General features: G+C 34.4%; 2 long non-coding RNA genes across 4 annotated transcripts; one reads left to right on the top strand and one right to left on the bottom strand.

Moving 5' to 3' along the window:
- Positions 1–1,525: 1,525 nt before the first annotated feature.
- LOC128680697 (uncharacterized) lies at positions 1,526–14,226 on the bottom strand. 3 transcript variants are annotated; one of them, XR_008405891.1, is made up of 5 exons: positions 14,039–14,226; positions 7,458–7,720; positions 5,064–5,343; positions 3,914–4,091; positions 1,526–3,585 (listed from the first exon to the last, which is right to left on the bottom strand). It is a non-coding gene; the product is annotated as an uncharacterized LOC128680697 (long non-coding RNA). The 3 variants fall into 3 exon arrangements; XR_008405889.1 differs by having other exon boundaries at positions 3,990–4,091; XR_008405890.1 differs by lacking the exon at positions 3,914–4,091.
- A 615-nt stretch (positions 14,227–14,841) lies between these two features.
- On the top strand, positions 14,842–20,790 carry LOC128677136 (uncharacterized). The gene is made up of 4 exons (XR_008405505.1): positions 14,842–15,028; positions 17,382–17,727; positions 18,497–18,817; positions 19,537–20,790. It is a non-coding gene; the product is annotated as an uncharacterized LOC128677136 (long non-coding RNA).
- The last annotated feature ends 1,430 nt before the right edge of the window (positions 20,791–22,220 follow it).

Below are 22,220 nucleotides of genomic sequence, written 5' to 3'. Positions count from 1 at the left end.
TAATACTGACAGTAACAATAAAAGTATGTTTGCGAATACCGAAGAGATTTTAGCCCTTATTTATTGTTTATAGGTAATACTGGAAGTACTCAGGGCTTCGCTCCCGTGAGAATTTCGGGATAAAAAGTTTCAAGTTAAATATTAGGTTATATTTTACCAGTGTACCAAATTTCTTAACAATCCGTTCAGTAGATTTAGCGTGAAAAAGTATCAAACATACATCCTTACAAACTTTTGATTTTATAATATTAGTAGGATTAGCATACCAGCTTTTTGGATTCTAGTTCCCAATGCGTTATTCCAGGTTTCATCCACCCATATATTTTAGAGCCAAACATATAGAAACCCATATTCTTCTATGGATGTCGCACCCATGGATTTAATAGGTACTCCAAAGTACTTACTAAATCCATGGCCGCACCTAGGATAAAGTTAGGCAGCATTTTTTAAATATTTTTTGTTGATCTAAGCACAGACGTTTAATTCATCTAAATATTGAATGTCTATGGATCTAAGACAGGCAGCAGTATTCCTGAAGAGGTTTAACGTCAGGCTAGCTAGCCGGGGTTTGAAATCACAATTGAATCTTAAAATTTAAAGGTATATTTTCACGCAGTGCTCAGGCGTAGGAGCGCCACAGTCAACAGTATCAACTGGGTGCGCGTGACTACGAGCAAGACAGCTCAAGGATTCCTATCCTTATGAATATACCTACAATTTCTACGAAGTTACCTACCAAGTCACTCTCGTTTTGTCAAAGCCGGTAAAATGAATTTATTCGTAGTATCGCGACGCTTAATTTTTTTTTTCTTTTTGGTGGACTATGGTCCATGGAATACGTAGGTATACTTACTCCTTAAAAATACCTACTAATTCCATCCTATGGGCCTATATAACATATATAAAAACATTACATTGATACATGGAATTACTAACGTAGTACCTACTAATTCCATTCATTGATATTCTTATATCTGTGACCTGGCCCTAGATTTAGAAAGGGCCCCGCGCGCGGGTAAGTATGTGTCGCATGTCCACCTGTTCAGTTTATGAGCTAGTTTTCAACAGCAAGGCGCTGCTTCACCTGATTTTGCAACTGTGTCCAAAAGAAAACTATAAGAGTCAGGTCCCAATGCCACGTTGCGCTCCGTCCTCTATCAGCTATTCTACTCTGTCGTCGATGCCTTTACTGGGATACCTACTTGACTTGGCTAGGAGTTCCTAGGTTCGGTTTCCAGCGCGGACGAACATTTGTACTTGTGATCACAAATAATATTTCTGCGGCTTTGGGTGTGTTGTGCCCGTTTCTGTGTATGTGTCCGTCGGAGCCAATCGATTCAAGCTTAGTGTTTAGTGTGCGCCGTTTAGTGTTGTCCATTTATTGTTACTACGTTATACACCACACGAGAGATTCAGCAGTCAAATTTCAAACGATTTTTTTCTGACGACATTAGTAAAATTTCGGAAGAAAATATTCGATTCGGTAAAAAATACACGCAAAGAAAACAATGAAGATATGCCACTATTTATTTATTTACAATAAATAACACTAAACAATACTATATAAAAAAAACTATAAAAATATTATAAATAATTAAATAAATGTAAAAAAATATAATAAAAAATAGGGCTTTATTATTAATTATTGGGGATACATCCCCACAGATCAAAGCTGTGCCAAGGCCGTGGCAGGAATTGTTACCGGGAAAAGAGATCCCTTGGTGTCCCTAACATTGGGAAACACTAACGGACAGTCCTCCACAGCTGCTAAACTATCGACATGAACTCCAGGATATTTGTGGCCTACATGTCTGATTTATGGAGTGAGAGCGGATATATACAATTATATACAAATTTTACTTTTATTGTCACTATTTAAAACAATTACACCGATACTGAGGTTGATATATATTTAAGTGTATGACCTATACCGATATTTTGTTAGACTCCTGAAGAGACACGGCCCTGGTATCTGGCGATAGAGATCTTTACACACAATATAAAACGATAATAGTCTCCTCATCTCAGAAGAGAAAATAATTGTACAAAAAAAAAATATTAAAAATATTTGCTATGCAAAAGTAACGATGGTTCATTGTGCCCGCCATAGTATTTAGCCATTGAAAACTACACCTCAAACAAAAATTGAGTACAGACAAAAACTCGCTGTAAGCCAGCTTTGTTGATACTACTAATTATTTAATAATTGGGCACGTCCCAGTTAGTGTACATATAAGTGCCCGTGCCCAGCCCGTGGCGTGGCAGCTACACCAGTGAAGGCACGATTGGGGTCAGTTATAGTCGTATACTGTAAATACAGTAGAAGTATACTGTTACAAACAATTTATATATCGTTAAAAATAGAATAGTTGCCTTTTAAAAAAATAAAATATGTAAACGCATTCACTTAATAAAACACCATAATCAAATGTCACACAACACAGCTCGTACAGGTTCGGTATTAGGATAACAAGCTGTGAGGTTAGCATGATATTTTACGAGAGCAATACATTTCTAAAACAACAAATCTTTTATAAAAAAATAATTATTTCTTTTACGTACTACTGAGGCGCTGCTAGCTCAATTTCCATATATTTTTTGTCTGTGGCGATAGAATTAAGTTCTCACAAATATGTCATTCTAACTCACAAATAACCAACTAATTTATAATACTAAAATGGAATGTATACGAATGAGCAAAGCCGTTCCAAAAATTGCGTGTAAAATTTGTAGCCATTATTTTCTTGCCTATGTAATTATCAGTTTGCCAGAAAGGGATGGATATATCATACCAAATATTAGGAACTTTAGATATTGGCACGCAGATATTGTGGAAATTTAATATTTAAATTTTTCAATGTTAAAATTTTGACAATTGTTATTCGTATAATCATTGCAGTTAACATTAATGTTACTAAAACATAAGAAGAATCATCCAAGTCATCTAAGTTCGTTAATGGAGTACATTATATAGTTTTCAAACTAACAACAGGAAGTAATAACATTCAACTAATTATTCATGTTACAAGATGTTCATACGGTTCGAATCAACCATTGTTGATTCGAACCATATGAACATCTTCTATACTCCATTGGAGTGTTTTCCATTCTACTTGCTGTCACCTGCTATAGAATTTACCTCCCTATAACACGAATTTTACCTTGATCTTTAATTCCATCTATGAATTAAAGACAAGTTCATATCTTGGCTTTAAAATTGACACGTAAACAATATCGGTACTAGCTAAATACATACGCTAAATACTTTGTAATAACAAAAATAACGATTTAAAGGAAATATGAAATAGGTGATAACGCACTTACACGATGTAATTCACGACATACTAAGTAGTAGTTTTAGGGCTAGTCAGTATGCTGTCGATGTTCAATGCAAACATAGTTATGGCAGTTACGACCGCAACGGCGATCAAAATGATACCAGCTACGGCGCAACACACAGCACCACCGCAGATACCGGCAAGCCCCCCGCAAATGCCAGTAGTGGCTCCGTGAAGACACTCGCATAGCCGCACACAGCACGCGCAACATCTATAACTGCCCGGACCGTCATCACAACGGTCTATACTGAAACGAAATTAAAATTCAATCAATTTATATATATGTATATAATAAAACTCTTGCGTTACAGCGTGACCGACTAACTGATAAAGCACAACCGAAACTACTGGACGTAGAAAGCTGAAATTTGGTGTGTAGGTTCCTAGGGGAGCGTAGGGGAGCGCTAAGAAGGGATTTCCAGAAATTCCCACGGGAAATGGATTTTTACTCGCATACGAAGTTGTGGGCCAAAGCTAGTTTTGTATAAAAATTAATGGGTTTTTTGTCATTCGACTTTGAACGAAGAAACTTGCTGCGAAGATATGTCTTATAACATCTAACGTCCTAATCGTACCTAAGCATAAAAACACCATTCCAGCACGACTATTGCTTGTACAGGATTACTTAGAACATGCTCCATCTATACCAACCAATATCACGTGGTATGCTCGTTTAGAATGCGGTCGTAGAGAAACAAATAAGCTTCCAAATGATGATTCCAAAGAGGTAATGTCTCAACAAAAAAAATAATCCTGAAAATTATGAAAGATGACAGGAAAATATAGCTCACGGTAGCTTAGATGAGACATTATTAAATGTTTCACAATTTAGCCTTGAAAATGATTTTATCACAACAACAATACAATTCCCACAAAAATAATGATCAGAGCAGATGAAAACCGTTGAATAAATTAATAACGATGAAGCCGTACAATAACAAAGTCGGTGAATATAATTAAACTTTTTAACCTTGCATCCCGCCCATACACTTGTGCAATAGATCAATGTATTATAACATCGGCATCCCTTCGGGGAAATAGGGGAGATGCTCCTAGTATGAGAGGACTGATCATTCGCCTTCTGCTAGCGCCATAACAATCTAGTCGCGCGACAGATAAAGCGAGCGGCTCTTTACACGCATATAATTTCCATATTTCCTACCAATTTCATGACCAATTCTTCTCCACTTCATCTTAACGGCAATGATTTTTTTAATTTTTATAAATAGCGCTCTTTAGGTCGTTTTGAATCTTAAATTTTTATATGGCTCTTTAGTCATCATACTTATCTTACTTTTAAGTTCTTGTTTTTGAGGTTAATGATTATCAATTTATATTTATAGACTTTTATTAGTATATTTAACCCATTAACGCCCTCTGTACTTGTGCGTGTACAACTCTTTATTTTTATTTTTTAAACTTATTGTCTGTGGTTTTATTATTTTAATTTTTTAATTGGATAATAGAGGGAGTTAGCTACTGAGAAAAAAAAAATGTGCGGGTGGCGCGAAATTAAATGTCATTTGTATGATAGTGAAAAAAGGATTGTCGATTATTTTTCTACGGTAAGATATTTAATGCAAATGGGATCGCAGATCCAGGTCTTTGCATGGTTTTTTAAAATGCACTCCGTCAACTAATTTTATAACTAATTAAATCACGCGACGCAAATAACTACATCAAATTAAACAGAGAATAAGTACAGAAGACAGAATAGGTACTTACACACAATAAAAGTTCAAAATTTCCGATCGAAACTTATAACAAGAGTATTTACGTTTCTGTTGTTAGTACTAAATCGATTCTCAGTGCGTAATAAACGATGGTGCATATAATTGTGACGGAGATCAAGAATATTCCCGCTATGGCACAACATAGCCCCCCACCGCAGACACCCAAAAGCCCCCCACATAGCCCACTAGTGCACCCATGAAGACATTCACACCCCCGATTGCAGCACATGCAGCAACCACCACGCCCTGGACCGTCATCAGAATTGCCTATACTGAAAAGAGATTAAAGTTGTTATTACCGGTCGTAACCGGTTATTGCCGTTGGAAAAATAGCTATAACACAATCGTAACAATATTCTCAATTATCCGCTAAAATAGATCGCTTGGAATCTTTACGAGTGTGTTATATATCACTATGTCCGATATTTACTAATCGCCTAAAGGCATTTGACATGACAAGTTGCACTTATTATCATTACTGAACTGAACAGTCAATCAGTGTGTTAGTTTTAGTGAAACATCAACTTAAAATATTTATACATAAATAAATAATAAACATAAATAAATATATTAGGACAAATCACACAAATTGAGCTAGCCCCAAAGTAAGTTCGAGACTTGTGTTATGGAATACTAATTCAACGATACTATATTTTATAACAAATACATATATAGATAAACATCCAAGACCCGGGCCAATCAGAAAAAGATCATTTTCCATCATGACCCGACCGGGGATCGAACCCGGAACCTCTCGGTTCAGTGGCAAGAACTTTACCACTGCGCCACCGAGGTCGTCATAAGTCACATACATAATTAACAAATTTCTATGGCAATAAAATACAAACCTAAGGCTTGCAAAGTCAAGTCGATAAATTGATCAAATATCTAAAATAATTTAAATTCTATCCCTAACATATTAATATAATAAAGAGTATCAATGATATTGTGAGCACTAAGCCTAGGAAATTTGGCAGCTAGATAGATGGATTAACGATGTAAAGGAAATTGCTAGCAGCATCTGTAAGAATGGGTCTCAGGGTAGGTTATCGGAGACGGAAGGAGTCCTGTCCCCAGCAGTGAGTCGCGGAGGGCTGTAGATGATTATGATTCTTATTGTTTATATATTATATTATATAGTTGATCATGTAAATAATAATATAAAAGAAACAGGAAGAAATGTTACGGCAAAAAGTGACAATTATACATAAATATATTGACAAAAGTCTATAAATATAAATTGACAGACTTAAACCACGAAACATGAACTTAAAAGTATGCGTAGATAATAATTATAAGTATTAATGAAACATGTAGAGAATAATCTAGGAGATTCATATAATCTGAGCTATCTTGAGCCATCGTCTTTCATTATTTCTTTCAAAATGAGAATACCACTGCCTGTGGTAAAGATTTTCAATTCAAGGTGCCTTGAATTGTGTCTTTAGGGTTCCGTACCTCAATAACATTTGGCTCGCAGAAAGTTTCTTCGAGTTAACGTAAAAAAAACGATTCAGTTTTAATACTAGATGGACTGACTAATCGGAGATTCTAAAAAATTGTTCGCTTTTAGTGAGTTAAAAAAAATGTTATAAGGAAATTTACACACTCATTCGTATTTAGTTCAATAATTATGTAAACAAGGGATATTATAATCACATAAGGCGGTAGTTGCAAATATAAAGTCAGATGCCTTTAGGCCACTTAAATAAAATATGACACCAGTGTCGGTAATAACACACTCGATAATTAAAAAGATGGCAGTCAAAAAGTTACTCGAAAACCTTCAATTGATATCGATATAGAAGCAGAAAATGGACAGACAAAATTTCATACTATATAAAAGAAACATTACACGTATGATAGTATAAAAATAAATTTTCCGATACAAAAACTTATGATAACTTATCTAAGTTAATAAGTAACAACAGATTTCATATTTATGAAGTTTCATATCTATGAAGTCAGTTGTTCAGACCAGTTTTATTAGTTATATAAAGAAAATATATTTTCAAAAACGATAAGATGCCAATATACATGAACCTAGTGTTCGTTTAATTCAATAAATCTTGTAGGTATATTTAAAAGTCCTTTAATATTTTGTTTGAAAAATTTAATCATAGATGCTGCAGAGTTATAGATTACGAACGTGAACGAAGCACTGTTATTGAAGAATATAGCACACAGAAAAAATTATACAAAGTTTTAGATCTTCACCATGAGAGGTGAGATCATTCGCAAGGTTTATCATCTATTTATTAAATACTTTAAAAATTGCATTCTGTTCAGTACACTAATTAAATGGATTCAAACTTTTGCGTGAATCAATACTTGGTGGTTCAATCTGGAAATGATAATTTAAAACAAAATGAACTCATGTACTTACTCGATGTTAAAGTTCCAATTTTTCCCATCAAACGTTGTAAAAATGTGATTTACGTGGTAGTCGAGGGTGTAGTGAAAATTGTTCTGCCTATGATTGCCTCGGGGCCCATATAGAATACAACAACGGAGCATATGACCATAAAATTAAACAAAGCGAATATACATATGGTCAAGCATATAGTTGCCCCACATAGGCCTGTGATCCCGCCGCAAAGTCCACCACAAATCCCACGCATGAAATCACACGCCGGGCAACATCTAAAACTGAAAAGTGATCGAAATATTTCTTCTGTTCCATTTAGTTTTAATTTTCTTTTTAGCTATAACATGTCCCTCTGCTGGGCAAAAGTCTCCCACTCTCTATTTCCACGTGTCCCCTTCTAGTTTTAAATATACTATTTTAAATACATTGAATGAACTAGTTGGATATTTTATACCAAGTTGTCATCACCAGTTTAGAAATACTCATTCAACATACGAGTATAAGTTATGCCGTTCACATACGTTTTTACCTTACCTATTCAGCGCTTCTGCCTGGGCCATAGCAATATGCTGAGCTAATCTTATCTAAGCAAATTTCTCTGATGATCAATTTCATACTATACCGACTGACAAGGTTAGGCCGATGATGATCAATTTCATATTTTTGTCAAATAAATATTTTTTCTGTCTTTCTTTCACAAGCTTTTTCAAGCTCGTCATCGCGACTCGACATCACAGTTGTCAGTGTTGTATGAATTACTATTATGGGAACGCGTAACTCGATGATTTCTAAATAGGTATAACTACGTGGAATAAAAAGAATGTCTATCTAGTAACATTGAGATAGGTTGTGGTAAGCTTAAAGTGTTTTCGGAATAAAGGTCGACACAGCCGTGATACTTATGTCCGAACTTGGGGGTTTACTATCATCTTTTCATGCGGTCTAGAATTTGGACTTAGACATATCTGCACAGCAGATTCCAATTAACAAGTTAATTTTTAACACCAATGCGATTCAATTCAGATTGCTAAAATAAACTGCATTACATGTGAATCAGTATAATTGATCGTAGGCTAAAATCCTTAGCTGTCTGTCAAAATAGATTGCTCATGAAGTTCTCTTTGAAGTTTGGAGTGAAAACTGGCCTGTTCGAGTGTATTAAAATCAAAGTGGTGTCCGATTTTTTTAAATAGCTTAAAGGCATCTGACATAACGATCAACTACCGCTTGCACCGTACTGAACTGAATATTCAACCAGTGTGCTATTAAAACTGTTTTGTCAGATTACACGAGGCACTGATAGGAGTCAAAGCCATTCAGTCAAATCAAATACATAAGTAAGTATATGTGAAATTTACTGTAAGTTAGATGACATTCTGCTCGCTAAAAAAACAGCAATATTGTAAAATAAAGGGTTCCTATTCACTAAACTTACGTCTTACCGAATGCTAGTTTGGATGACTTCCATTTTTAGAATATGAAAAACTAGATGTTGCCCGGGGCTTCGCTGCCGTGGGAATTTTAAGATAAAATATAACCTATAGCAATTATGGATAATGTACCTTTGTAATGGTGAAAGAATTTTTGAAATTGGTTCGATAATTTCGGAGATTACCCGCCTCAAACATTCAAATTCATAAACGCTCACCTCTTTATGATAATAGCATAAATAGTCTGGAGGAGGTAAACAATATATATAATGATTTTAAAGAAATTGAAATTGATTAAATGATATACAAAGTTAAGTGTTAATAAAAAACTTTAAAAAAATCGTTCAAAAATATCTCGAAATTAATGAAATGGCCGCCGTGCAGAAAAAATAATATTTGCAAGTATAATTTACAAGCTTAAACTACGGGATGTTATTTCAGTAAATATAGCGCTTCCAAAAATTCTTATTTGTGTTTATGATGGTGATTAACTTTATAGAAAAAAAATTGTTTTTGAAAAAAAATTTGAAAAAAATCTATAGCATTTAAAGAAGCCGGAAAACTTGGCGTCTTTTATTTAATTCGCATAATTTTCCTTTTTATGAAAAATAATATATTGGGGTAAAAAAATGCTTTTGGTCTAAAAAAAATGATTAATAAAAATATAGGAAAACATCAGACATCAACATACCAAAAAGTGTAATGTAAGGTATTAAAGAGTATTTTCGCCAAGATTTTTTTCTTGCATCATTCGTAAAAAAAAAAAAAAACTTTGTAAAAATGTGACTTTGATTTTTCCAAACTGCAACAATCAAATCAATGTTTGTTTAAGCGCTATGCTGTCGCTTCTGTATAGCTCCATCGTCCACCCAGGACGCTACTGAGTGTTGAATCGAGTTAGTTTCATTAACTTGAGAAATAAATAAATAAATATATTAGGACAAATCACACAGATTGAGCTAGCCCCAAAGTAAGTTCGAGACTTGTGTTATGGGATACCAACTCAACTATACTATATTTTATAACAAATACATATATAGATAAACATCCAAGACCCGGATCAATCAGAAAAAGATCATTTTCCATCATGACCCGACCGGGGATCGAACCCAGGACCTTGCAACATTGGCAATAGGCAATGCGCACTTAACAGTTTCTGTATGTATTTTATTACGACTTAATACTATATATATAAACAGAATGTAACAAACAGTTCTCTATTAGACTGAGTAAAAAATAAAATGCATAAAAGTTAAATAACTACTTTTAAACTTTCGCTTTGCATAAGTATATATTAAAGTCGAAATATTTGAGTCGCACAGTAACCACGGACCTCTGTAACAAGGTCTGAAACGTCTGGGAAATAAATCGTTTAATATATAGTTATTTAAATAAACAATTCACGACAATTCCATATCATATTATCGACCAATTTTAATATGTGATGTGCTTACACATACATTTTAAGTAAATTTAGGTAAATACTTAATGAAATAATTATATAAATTGTTATTTGATTAAAATATTAGTTAACAAACACATATTTTTTTATACAACATCAATAAATCACTTGTATAAATAACAGTGGGCCATGTGGCAAGTCATCATTCATCAGCCTATCGACAGTCCAACAATCTACAATTACTCTATCATTCTATAGTCGGGATACGAACGAAAATAAAGAATAGGACCACTCCAAATCTTCACGTGGATGTCGTACGAGGTGATAACAGCTGTGCAACAATAACATTACCAAAGAGGGTTGACGTCAGGCAGGCAGCCGGTTGTAAAAGCACAGCCAAATCTTCAAAATTGAATTATTGATTTTTACGCGGATCCTGGACCTCGGGGTATCACAGCTCCTAATCTAAAATGAAAGAGGGAGAAAACTGTGAATTTTACCAATGTAAATGTAAAATATGAGTTTACTAGTTGAACTGGAAGTCGTAAACATTCATCATATATAACGATAATTTAAAATTAACGCCCTCACCGCGTCAGATAGGTTTTTTTTCTCAACACGTAAAAAGATAAAGAACAAAACTCAACCAGACATGCAAGTGGACTTAAAGAGACAAAAAACAATAAAATTGAACAATTGTATTATAATTGACAATTTAAGTGCATTTAATTCAATTTATTTAACTGTCCAACAAAAGGTTTGCACGTTGTACAAATAATGTGAGAATAATGTTGTTCAAGGCATATTGCCAATCGTTTTACATATGCAGCCTGTGGGTTAGCTATACGCAGAGGACCTACAATACCTTACGCGTCCAGTACAATAACGGGTTCAGGATGTTACTGCAACTGGCTCGACATTATAGCGCTCTCTGATTGACGCCTTCGCGGCAGTAGCAGTCACATCCTGAGCGCGTTGAGTGCCAAGATGGACAGTCCAATACTGAAGCACTGGATAGGAGTTTATCTTGGCCTCAACAGGCCAGGTTCCTATTTCACCCATAGATGTAAGTGCTAACATAGATATAGGTAACTTGTATGGATTTTTGTCCGAAGTAAATATTTATTATTATTAAAAGGTTAAGGAAGAAAGCTTGGTAAGGCAGGTTTCCTCACGATGTTTACCTTCACCGGCTGACTGTTGAGTTTCCAAGTTTGTATATGACAGCAGGTAAAAGCCATGCCAGATGCCTTGAAAATAAATTAGTCGGTGAAAGGGTTTTGACAAAATTTGACACGTGTTAGTGGATGACACACTCGATAAGAAGTTCCAATAAATTCGATCTATTTTGACAGACGTGGGCCGGGTCGTGAGGTTCCCTCTATTATGGTTGAGCTACGCGATGGCTGACCCATGCGTCAACTCGTGAACGGGTGCTGCCAGAGGGTACTGGTCATCTCGTTTCTCATATATTTTTATGTAAGTTAATTGTGTTTCACATCGATATATATATATTACATATACATATACGATATATATATAATCATAACCTTTTTTGATATACCTTTTGACTATGTACATATGTGCTTTTATATATTGTTAGAAAAAAACATTGTAAGAAACAATAATGGTAAGTCGATCTGGCATGATAGGGACCAACACTGTTCAAATGAGTTTCTTTCGGCATTTTTTCTCAGCAGTGGTCGTTCCGAAATGCCAGTAGTTTGTAGCTTGTGACAAATAACTATAAATATAAAAATTGACGAGAAAAAGTGCCTGTGAAGATCTAATTTATGAATAAATGATTTGAATTTGAATTTTGAATAGACTTTGAGCCTCCGTGAGAGAGAGGTATATAGGAGTGGGCTAATCAATGTGACAGTTGCAGCCACCACTTCGAGCACACGTCAAAGTTATTGTTATACATTTATTCAGAAATAGATTTTGACCGCGGCTTCGGCCGCGTAAATTTCCCACGCGAACAAGTATTTTTCCGGGGTGAAATATATCTATGTCCCTCTCCCATACTGTACACTACATGTAAGCAAAATTTCAAGAAGATTGGTCGAGTAGATAGAGCGTCAAGAGGTAACAAAAAAACCATATTACTTTCGCATTTATAATATTAGTTAGAATTATACATTCAGATGCACTTTTTCAAGTCAAATTTTACATTATGTAGTAGTAGCTTTTGCCCCGGGGCTTCGCTCCCGTGGTCATTTCGTGATAAAATTGTAAAAAATTAATCTCGTATTCCAGGTTATATTATACACATGTACCAAATTTCATAACAATCCGTCGAGTAGATTTTGCCTGAAAGATTAACACATGCATCCTCACAAACTTTCCCTGAAATCTAGTTTATAAATACACTAGAATACTTTTCATCCCAAATTCTCACGGAAAATACCCACAAAAGTGAAGCCACGAGGCGTAGCTAGATTAAAGCTTTCATAAATTAATAATTCAGGGAACAGATTAGTTAATTTGTTTTGTTTGAAACTTTACAGGATTACTTCTATCAATAAATGAGTAAATACGGGTCTCCGGATTTTTCAAAAATTTACTCCTAAATGGGGGAAAAGGGGCTAATAAAGTCAAATATCAACATGGGTATTGTTTGTACAGTTTTTCGGGTCGCTGATTACGAATAACACAACGTATTTGAAATCTAACGTGGTGGAAGTGAAAGACCATCATCCGTATTAGGGTGGAATGGGGTCCATTTTACAGCAGACGCAGGTGGCCCTTCGAGGTCAATTCTCCAAGGCCAATAAGATCGTGTGACCCTGCTAGACTTTTTCTATATAGAAACCTATTTTACACGACTTTATCTCTTACGGTGTATGTAGACAGAGCAAAGACACATCACGCGGGCGAAGCCGCGGGCAACGTCTGTATGTCTGTCTGTCTGTCACTAGACTATATCTCATGAACCGCGATTGATAGCTAAATAGTTGAAATTACTTATTACTTTTTATAGTAATGAACAATAATAGTAAATACAAAAAATGTTTAATTTATGTTTGTGGTTAATAAAAAACCGGGACGTAAAACGTCATGGAAAATGGGACGGCACGTGTTACAGAAAGCGGGAGTGGGAGTCGGAGCGGGAAATGAGAAGGAGACACGTAGTGGGTAACGGGACGGGACACATTGTGAAAAACATGATGGCACATAATATGTAGGAAACGGTACGGGATATCTACAATTCTATATTACATAGTAGGAAGCGGACAAGTTGGACAAGTTTGCGGGATGAGACACAGCGGTAAACGGGAAATTGAACTATATATGTTTACCAGTCTTACAGAGTACGCGATAAAAGTACTGAGATTTTGCTATGAAATACACGCGGGCGAAGCCGCGGACAAAATCTAGTATAATATATTGGGATAAATCACACAGATTGAGATAGCCCCAAAGTAAGTTCGATGCTTTTGTTATGGGATACTAACTTAACGATACTATATTTTACAACAAATACATATATAGATAAACATCCAAGACCCGGGCCAATCAGAAAAAGATCATTTTCCATCATGACCCGACCGGGGATCGAACCCGGGACCTCTCGGTTTAGTGGCAAGAACTTCACCGAGGTCGCCAGTGAGTGATTGTTAAAAACTATAACCCATAAAAAAAGAATTTAAAGTATGTGATACCGTTCTATAAAGTAACCCAATATCACAAGGGCAGACAGTGCCTAGAAAAACTGAACACACAAATACAAGGCGTCTCAGTGAAAAAAAAAATATCCGACTTACCACATGGTTCATATAAATTAAAATGATAGACAGTGAAAGAGTTTTTGTTAATCCTCTCCTGTTCACTCAATTTGATTTCCCATTAAAATATATATAATTATAAATATAGTAAACAATAATAATACAAAAATAATAATAAAAACTGCTAGAAACGACAAATTCTGATGAAATGACACTGACAGCAGCGAACCAAGAATTTATCCCGATGACGCAGTCGCTACTGACATACAAGAAAATGATATTACAAAATGACTTGTATAAGTTTCAGATTTTGTTCACTGCCAATAATATAGAAAATGTCACAAAAATAAAAATTGTCAAAAAAATACATTTCTTATCTATGTCATCTGTACCATAAATCTTTTTTTTTCTTTTAGGTTTGTCTATGATATTGGAATATATATTCGATGCTCTGGGCAAATATATATACCTACATCACACAGATTGAGTTAGCCCCCAAAGTAAGTTCGAGGCTTGTGTTATGGGATACTAATTCAACGATACTATATTTTATGACATACACCTAAATAGATAAATAAACATCAAAGGCCCAGGTCAATCTAAAAAAGATCATTGTCCATATAAAATTTTATTATAGTTGCAAATAAATTGTAATACTAGTATGATATCCGTGCGTGAATATTTACATAAAACACGTATAGAATATCTGTATTGTTTTTAAATGGATTTGTTAAACTTGTCACATATGCTTTTTAACTTATTTTCGAAAAAAATAATGTATTGTTTTTAAACCTCTTTTTCAAAATAGACTTTATTCTTAGATTAATAAGTGCAATGTCACCTTGGCTATGCTAATGTTATTCTAGCAGTGTTTTTATTTATTTTTGTATTTAATATTTATAATATGTATTTATTATTTTCTCGAAAAATGAAAGTGTGAACATTTTTCTAAGAAATCAAATTGAGATTACAGTAAAGAATTAACAGAAGCTCTTCTACGACCAGTCATCAAGTTATATATACTATGTGGTAAGTCATTCTACAGGCTTAAATTTAACTTGCAATGTAAATTTTACACGAAGAAACTAGTTCTTCGTGTGGAATCATGAAACATAATTTTCGGAACATATATCTTTCGCCGATTGGCCTGAAATTGTGTTTCACGTTCACTATGACGATAAAAGCTTTAGTCAAAAAATATTATTTGTAAAATACTAATTACACATTGGCAATTTGGCGGGAAAAGTTGCCAAAGCAGTTACTAGCTACTACAAAACAGTTACGTTTTTACGATAGGTTTTTTTTACGTCAGATCACAACACTTCTGCCTGGTACTAGCAGATAGGAAATCTCTAAAAAGCAGGCTTGACGTCAAAAAAGCACCGTGGCAATGCTCTGAATACTAAGAATACCGAAGACCATGTGACGTTGAGAGGAAAAATAGATATTGTAGGGAAGAGTAAAAAAGGGGTAAACGCTCAGATGAGAGACACACATTCAGTGTGTTTAATTACATCTATAAATATATACCCACAGCTACGTCAGTAGAAACAAATTATCAAGCTTTTTGAAATTGCCATATTAGCCCAGCGTATGAATATAAATAAATATAAGTATATAGGTACAAATCACACAGCTTGAGTCCCCCAAAGTAAGTTCGAGACTTGTGTTATGTGATACTAACTCAACGACACTATATTCTATAACATTTATATATATGTAAATAAATATCCAAGACCCAGGTCAATGTGAAAAAGATAATTTTCCATGTTGACCTGACCGAGGTTCAAACCCGGGACCTCCGGTGTAGCGGTCCGTCGTGATGACCATTAGGCCATGGATGTCGACAGAATCGTATGGCAGAATGGTAACCTGTTTGTAGGTGCGTTACGGTGCACACGGGGAATTTTAACTCTATACATTTACAACCAAAACGATCCTTCTTGATTTCCTCCTCCACCAAGCCAGCGGGGGTCGATGTAAATGACCATACATGAGTCATATCGTTATACAAACTCGTATGTATTGTCAATACTTGCCAGTCGTCATTACCTCTCTTTTAACTTGAATTTTAATAAATTGTACGATTTATTAATGCCGCCCATTTGTAGTTTTAGTTATTGTAATAATAATAATAATGTTTATTTCAATGTACAATACCTAATATGATTCCTTAACTATAGATACTAGCTTATGTCAGCAGTTTCGCTCGTGTGAATTACATTTTTATAACATTATCATTTTATAATGGTAACAGGTCGACGCACGCTCCGAGCGCGAAAAATGTTTATATTTATGATTCTTGTGTTCCAAACAGTATATAAAATGTAAGTACATACCTCTACATTCTTTCATCTATATTTTCATCCCCTATTCTTATAGTAAGGTAAGATTCAAATTGTTTTAAATCAGTTTAGTCCTCGAGGAAGGGCTACTTGAACACAGTCTCTCATAATCTTCTACTTTGAATTATCTATAACCTGGTATAGGTTATAGATAATTCAAAGAATTATATGTTATATATTTATGTGTAAGATTGTGGAGAGGGCCATTAGCCGTGTCCCGCTCCTAGCCGTATTGAATATAATCAAGAACCAATACTTACCAACCGTATAAATATAATAATCAACAACAATAAAACCGCCCAGCTTAACTAGACGGAGTTTCTTCGATTCCAAAGCAAAGCAGCAGTTTTCTTACAAAACTCACCCAAGAATGATAAACGCAAGTTTTCAATTGGAACTTCATCAAGTTTACTTTTCGCAGCCGGAAGCAGTCAACCAACCACGGCACGGAGGCATTGCGACGTGATGTAATAAGATAACTATAATAATGTTATAACTGTAAGACCTTTCTCGATTTCCTCCGCCATAATAAATTTATTATAATACACTTTATTTCTCATATTCTTTTTTTTTTTCATATAAAATATTTCAAAATTACCAACTTACATATATAGATTTTAAATTTTGTAATTAAACTAATTCAGTTTCATGATTCAAATCTGCTTATATAATGTGTTTAGTATAAAAAATTATATGCAGCCGCCCTTATCTTGGGTTCTTTACATATATCAAACAGAGAAAGATATTAAAATTCAAGTTAAGACAACTGTCAGACAGGCCATGGCAACGGGCAAGCAAAATGAATATCCACAATATTGCTATTTCATTATGCGTTAGACTTGTTTTAAATAAAGTGTATCCACTCAACCAATCTTCTTGAAATTTTGCATACATATAGTTAGAAGCATAGAGAAGGACAGCCTTACATCCCGGCAAAAGTTACATGAAGACGCGGACAAAAGCTAAATCATTGTTGGCCTCTCCGACAACCCTTGCCGGTCGTCATGACCTATTAATTAATATACCTTTCTTTTCAGTGACGTCGGTGACGTCTGTGATCGGGATATTTGGGCAACGGGTCCGTGTGAACCGTGTGAACAAACAATGACGTTTTGGCAACGGTGTGCTGATATCATCCTTAGAATCTTGCAAAGTAGAAGAGTTGGCAAATGTAGCGAATTCTTTGGATTTTATTGTATAACATTGTCTTGTGTCGTAGGTTTTTTCCTTTCGCTTCTTCTTCTGTTCTATTGCATCACCGGTCTTATCAACCGCGGTCCATTGCCCCTATATTACCGCTTTAAAGAATATTCGATATGAAATTTAATCATAATTTACCTACATGAATGCTGTATGGAAAATTAAACCATTTAAGTATATTATGTAAGTATCAACTTGTGTTCAATTTTTTAAATTTTTATTACCTATTTTTGCTCTTGCAGCTTCATCCATCTGTATGTAAAATAAATATAATATTTTCACAAAATAAAAGATTTCAATATTACATAATTACAACTTAAATTTGCAGTTTATCGTATTATGTTTTCGCGGTGTTCTTCTCATATTTATCTTCTTAATTTGTATGTTCGACATTCTTTAAGAAGCTAAAGTTATACAAGATCTTGTAAATCATTATTAAGTACCTACATAACTTTTGTTTTTACTTTTTAAACCAATATGAAGTGAATTACAAACCTTTTTAATATTACATAATCATACCAACGAAACAAAAATTATGTTACGAGTAGCACATACCGAATGATGTTAATAGTAAATAAAATATGTTGATAAAACTGTTTTTCTCTTAATACGAGTATGTTATTCTAAACACACACAATTTGCCTGTTGTGATTCAGTAATATTTGCGAATCTCATTGTAAATAATTTATTGTATAGCGATAAAACATGTCATGGTGACTGGCAATCATTGTCAAACAAGAGTTGGCTGATTAATTAATTGGCTTGATTAGTAGAACCATGGATTTAGTAAGCACCTACCTACTAATTCCATAAGTAGAACACCTCCACTTGTGGTCAAAAACAAAGAAAACTGAAAACAACGAGCTATCGTAGACAAATGAGATAGAAAGATGATTCCTGATAGTGTTGTCGTCTTGGCCAGTATTAATTGGAATTTTATTATTTATTCCAGTAAGTTCGGTGATGGCGATGACTGTGATCATGACCGCGACCCTTGCGGCCGCGCATGCGCAGCCTGCTGCGGAGGATGCGCCGAAAGCATCACCAGGTGTACAAGTGGAACCTGCAGTGGCGCAATAGGTGTATGTGGCGGAGTCATATTCTGTACAATCATCTTTCTCGCTTTATTTGGTTTTGTAATTTATTGCATCGTTGAATTTGCGAAACAACCTACAAAATACATTGCTCAAGTGAAAAAGATATTTGGTAAATAACAAATAGACCTACTTTTACCATAACTTCTGCTGCAATCTTGGATTTTTAGGTACATAATGTAAGTACGTTGATTATCTTGTAAGCTTTCTCTATTTTGATTTGATTTTCTTTATTTATGATTTTTTTAATTTGATTTTTAAGGTGAGACATAACTGCACACTAGCGCCACCGTCACATGGTTACCAATTTCTTTTTGGTTTATTAGCGAAAACTAAAAAATCCTCTTTCCAAATTATTCTACACTAGATAAAGGAATTTATTTCAGAGTATTATAGATATCCATTATACAATGTAGTCACAGTTTACTAAACCGAAAACGGTGGCCACCAAAATCTTCATAGTAGACTGTGTGTGTGTGTGTGTGTAATCGTTTTCGCTAATAAACAAAATAAATTGTTAAAAATGAGATGGTGCCACTATGGGTATACAGGTTGAGTCTCATTTTAAGCGTGTTCGTAGCTAACATTTCATATGACAAATTTATAGCTATAAATAATATACATTGAACGCTTATTGAATCTTTTATGAATAAGTAATAAGTAAAGATTGTACTCGTATTATAAAATACCAAAGAAAATACATTACATTTTACAACATTTTGTAATACAATACTTAATAGAAAAGCATTCCAAACCCATGCTAACATAGTAAGACCAATGGTGGATTGTTTTTTTTTTAATTTGGCCGTGGTGTGCAATTTCATAATTTGACATCACTTTACCGGGAATAATTTATCAAATAGATTTGTTAAGCAACTAAAATAACCTTTCTTTTCAGATCCGTATGAATCATGGATATTAAATATGCGATGGAATGCGGTGTGGTTCGATGATTTTAAACAATTGCACCGAACTTTGCATTTGATTTGATGCGGTTTTTTGAAGAATCTTACAATTTTAGTATCATCGGTGAACGAATCACTTTAATGTACAAAGTATTTCTCAAGATATAATAAAAGAATAATGCACATTTTAGGCGATATTTCGACTAGCCAATATAAAAATACAAATCGTGCATTGTTACGAGGCTTCGTGCGTGCATCGGCGCGAAAAGGAACTTTCCCATAAAATTTGATATCTAATAAAACAATCCAAGAGAGTATCAATTTAGATTGAAAAGACGCATAATTTTAATTATATGAATTATTACATGATTATTTGGTCAAAATATTAATATGGAATAGAGCATATTTTATTAACATTTTGACCAAATAATCGAATGAAATATCAAAATGAATGGTGGTCATAGATTGAAATAACTTGTATGTTTAAACATATATGTATATGGAAAATCGTGATTAAATGAAAGTAAACTGCAAAGAAAGACAGTAGTCGTGTTTCCTTTTTGATTTTTGTAAACTTTGCAATTGATTTGATGCTTTTTTAAGTAAAGTATGAAAAATTGGCTTTAAAAAGTTTTATACTGTATTTTTGTGTTATACCTATATCTCTATTCTTACTCATAAGTCTATTTTGGAATGAAATCACATTTTGAAAGTTTTCTTTTAACAATTTGTTCTCCTCTGTTACTTATTACGTCAATAAATAATGTGATATTTATTTTAATTTTTTACTTTATCTCAAATACTATTTCATGTCTAAATTAATAACGTAAGCAAGAGACAGTGATAGAGAGAGTCATAAAATTGTGTTACATTCTTCGTGTCGCACGCTTGTTGAATCTGGTTATATCTGGATTTTCGTGTCGCACGCTTATTGAATCCGGTTATATCTGGTTATATTTGACTATATCCGGTTATATTATGACCACCACGCGACTTGATTGCCGAATCGCTTGCATGATATATTTTTGTACAATATACTTTAAGGCTTGGAATCATCTAAACGTTATCGCGGTTTCTTCCTCTGCCTTATGACGTTGGAGACCTTGATCCGCATATAGATTTTCACATTGCAGACATCAGTCTCTCACATAGATCGTTATTTTGTAACCGCAAGGTTCACTTTATTTTCTATTTAATACAAATGTAATTTTAATGTGAGAGAAGAAATAATGATTGCCTGTGGCGTTTATTTTTATTTTATTTATTTGCCTTTATTACAAAAACGTGTAACTCTTAAACTATATTGAAGGTTTTCAAAAAAACAACAGAGAATTGATGAAATGGACATATAATTGTATGAGAATCGAGCCTCTAACGTAAAAGTCCAATTAGAATTTCTTACATTATTGATTTGTGTTATGAAGTATCCCAAAACTTTGACGGAAGAAATACCACAAGGTTTTGCTAGTAAAATAAAGTTTTTTTTGTCTCCCATATACACAAAAGCCAATTGTATTCACTGCATATGTATATATATATGTCAATCCATGTGTAGTGCAGTCGGAGAGTGCAACTTTTTGCCGGCCGTCATGTGCATGCCGTCGGATTTGCATATTATAGTGCGCAGCAAGAAACTGCTTCAGATAAATTGACAGTGAGATACGTGGCGTATATTGGGCTACATCTTCACTACATAGTATATAGTATAAAACAAAGTCGCTTCCCGCTGTCTGTCTGTACATATTTATGTTGTACGGAGTTTTATGCGGGATTTTTGTTTATGTATGTACGTATGTATGTATGTATGTATGTATGTATGTATGTATGTATGTATGTATGTATGTATGTATGTATGTATGTATGTATGTATGTATGTATGTATGTATGTATGTATGTATGTGTGGGTGTGTGTGTGTACGTATGTACGTATGTATGTATGTTTGTATGTATGTTTGTTCGGGTGGTTTAAATTTTTTTCTTTAATTGTTTAATACTGAAGGTTTCGGTGTATAATACCCATCGCGGGCGAATCCTGGATCTTATTCAAAACGTATATCGTCCTTTAAGATGTATACATAACGTCAAAAAAGAAAATTCTACCGCCGACTTCCAAAGCGCAGGTGAAGAAGAAGCGGCGCAAACTTCACCGCAGCCTTTTTCTCCAAAGACGTCAACAATTTATTATTTATTAACAAATGTAGATTGTAGGTCTTAATACATAAAAAATATAATTCATGATTCAGTCCAATTTATTCGAAACGGACACCATAGTCAAACTGCGTAATAGTTTCTAATCCACCCGCTACACATAAAAGACCGCTGGTGTAGCATGTCAACGCGTGGGTAAAAAGAATTGCTTTGTAGTTTCCAACGGAAAAGAAGCCCACGCAATCATTTCGGTCCAATCACTCCATTAGCAAACCGATTGTTTTCGGAATAAGAAGCTGTGGCGTAGCTTTTGGAGGGCCGGACACCGGGTGCCCTTATGCTCAGGGAACACTTGGACCCTGAACTGAGAACTTTTTTCGTCACATAATTTAATTAATAATTTTCATTTCAAATAATAAGACTTATGGGATATTCAGCTAAAAAGACAGCATATGACGACGTGGCCTAATGGTCATCATGCCGGACCGCTATACTAGAGGTCCCGGGTTCGATCCTCGGGGTCAACACG

This window comes from Plodia interpunctella, chromosome 2, assembly GCF_027563975.2.
Source record: "Plodia interpunctella isolate USDA-ARS_2022_Savannah chromosome 2, ilPloInte3.2, whole genome shotgun sequence".
NCBI lineage: Eukaryota > Metazoa > Arthropoda > Insecta > Lepidoptera > Pyralidae > Plodia > Plodia interpunctella.
This window is presented reverse-complemented; position numbering and strand designations above follow the sequence as displayed.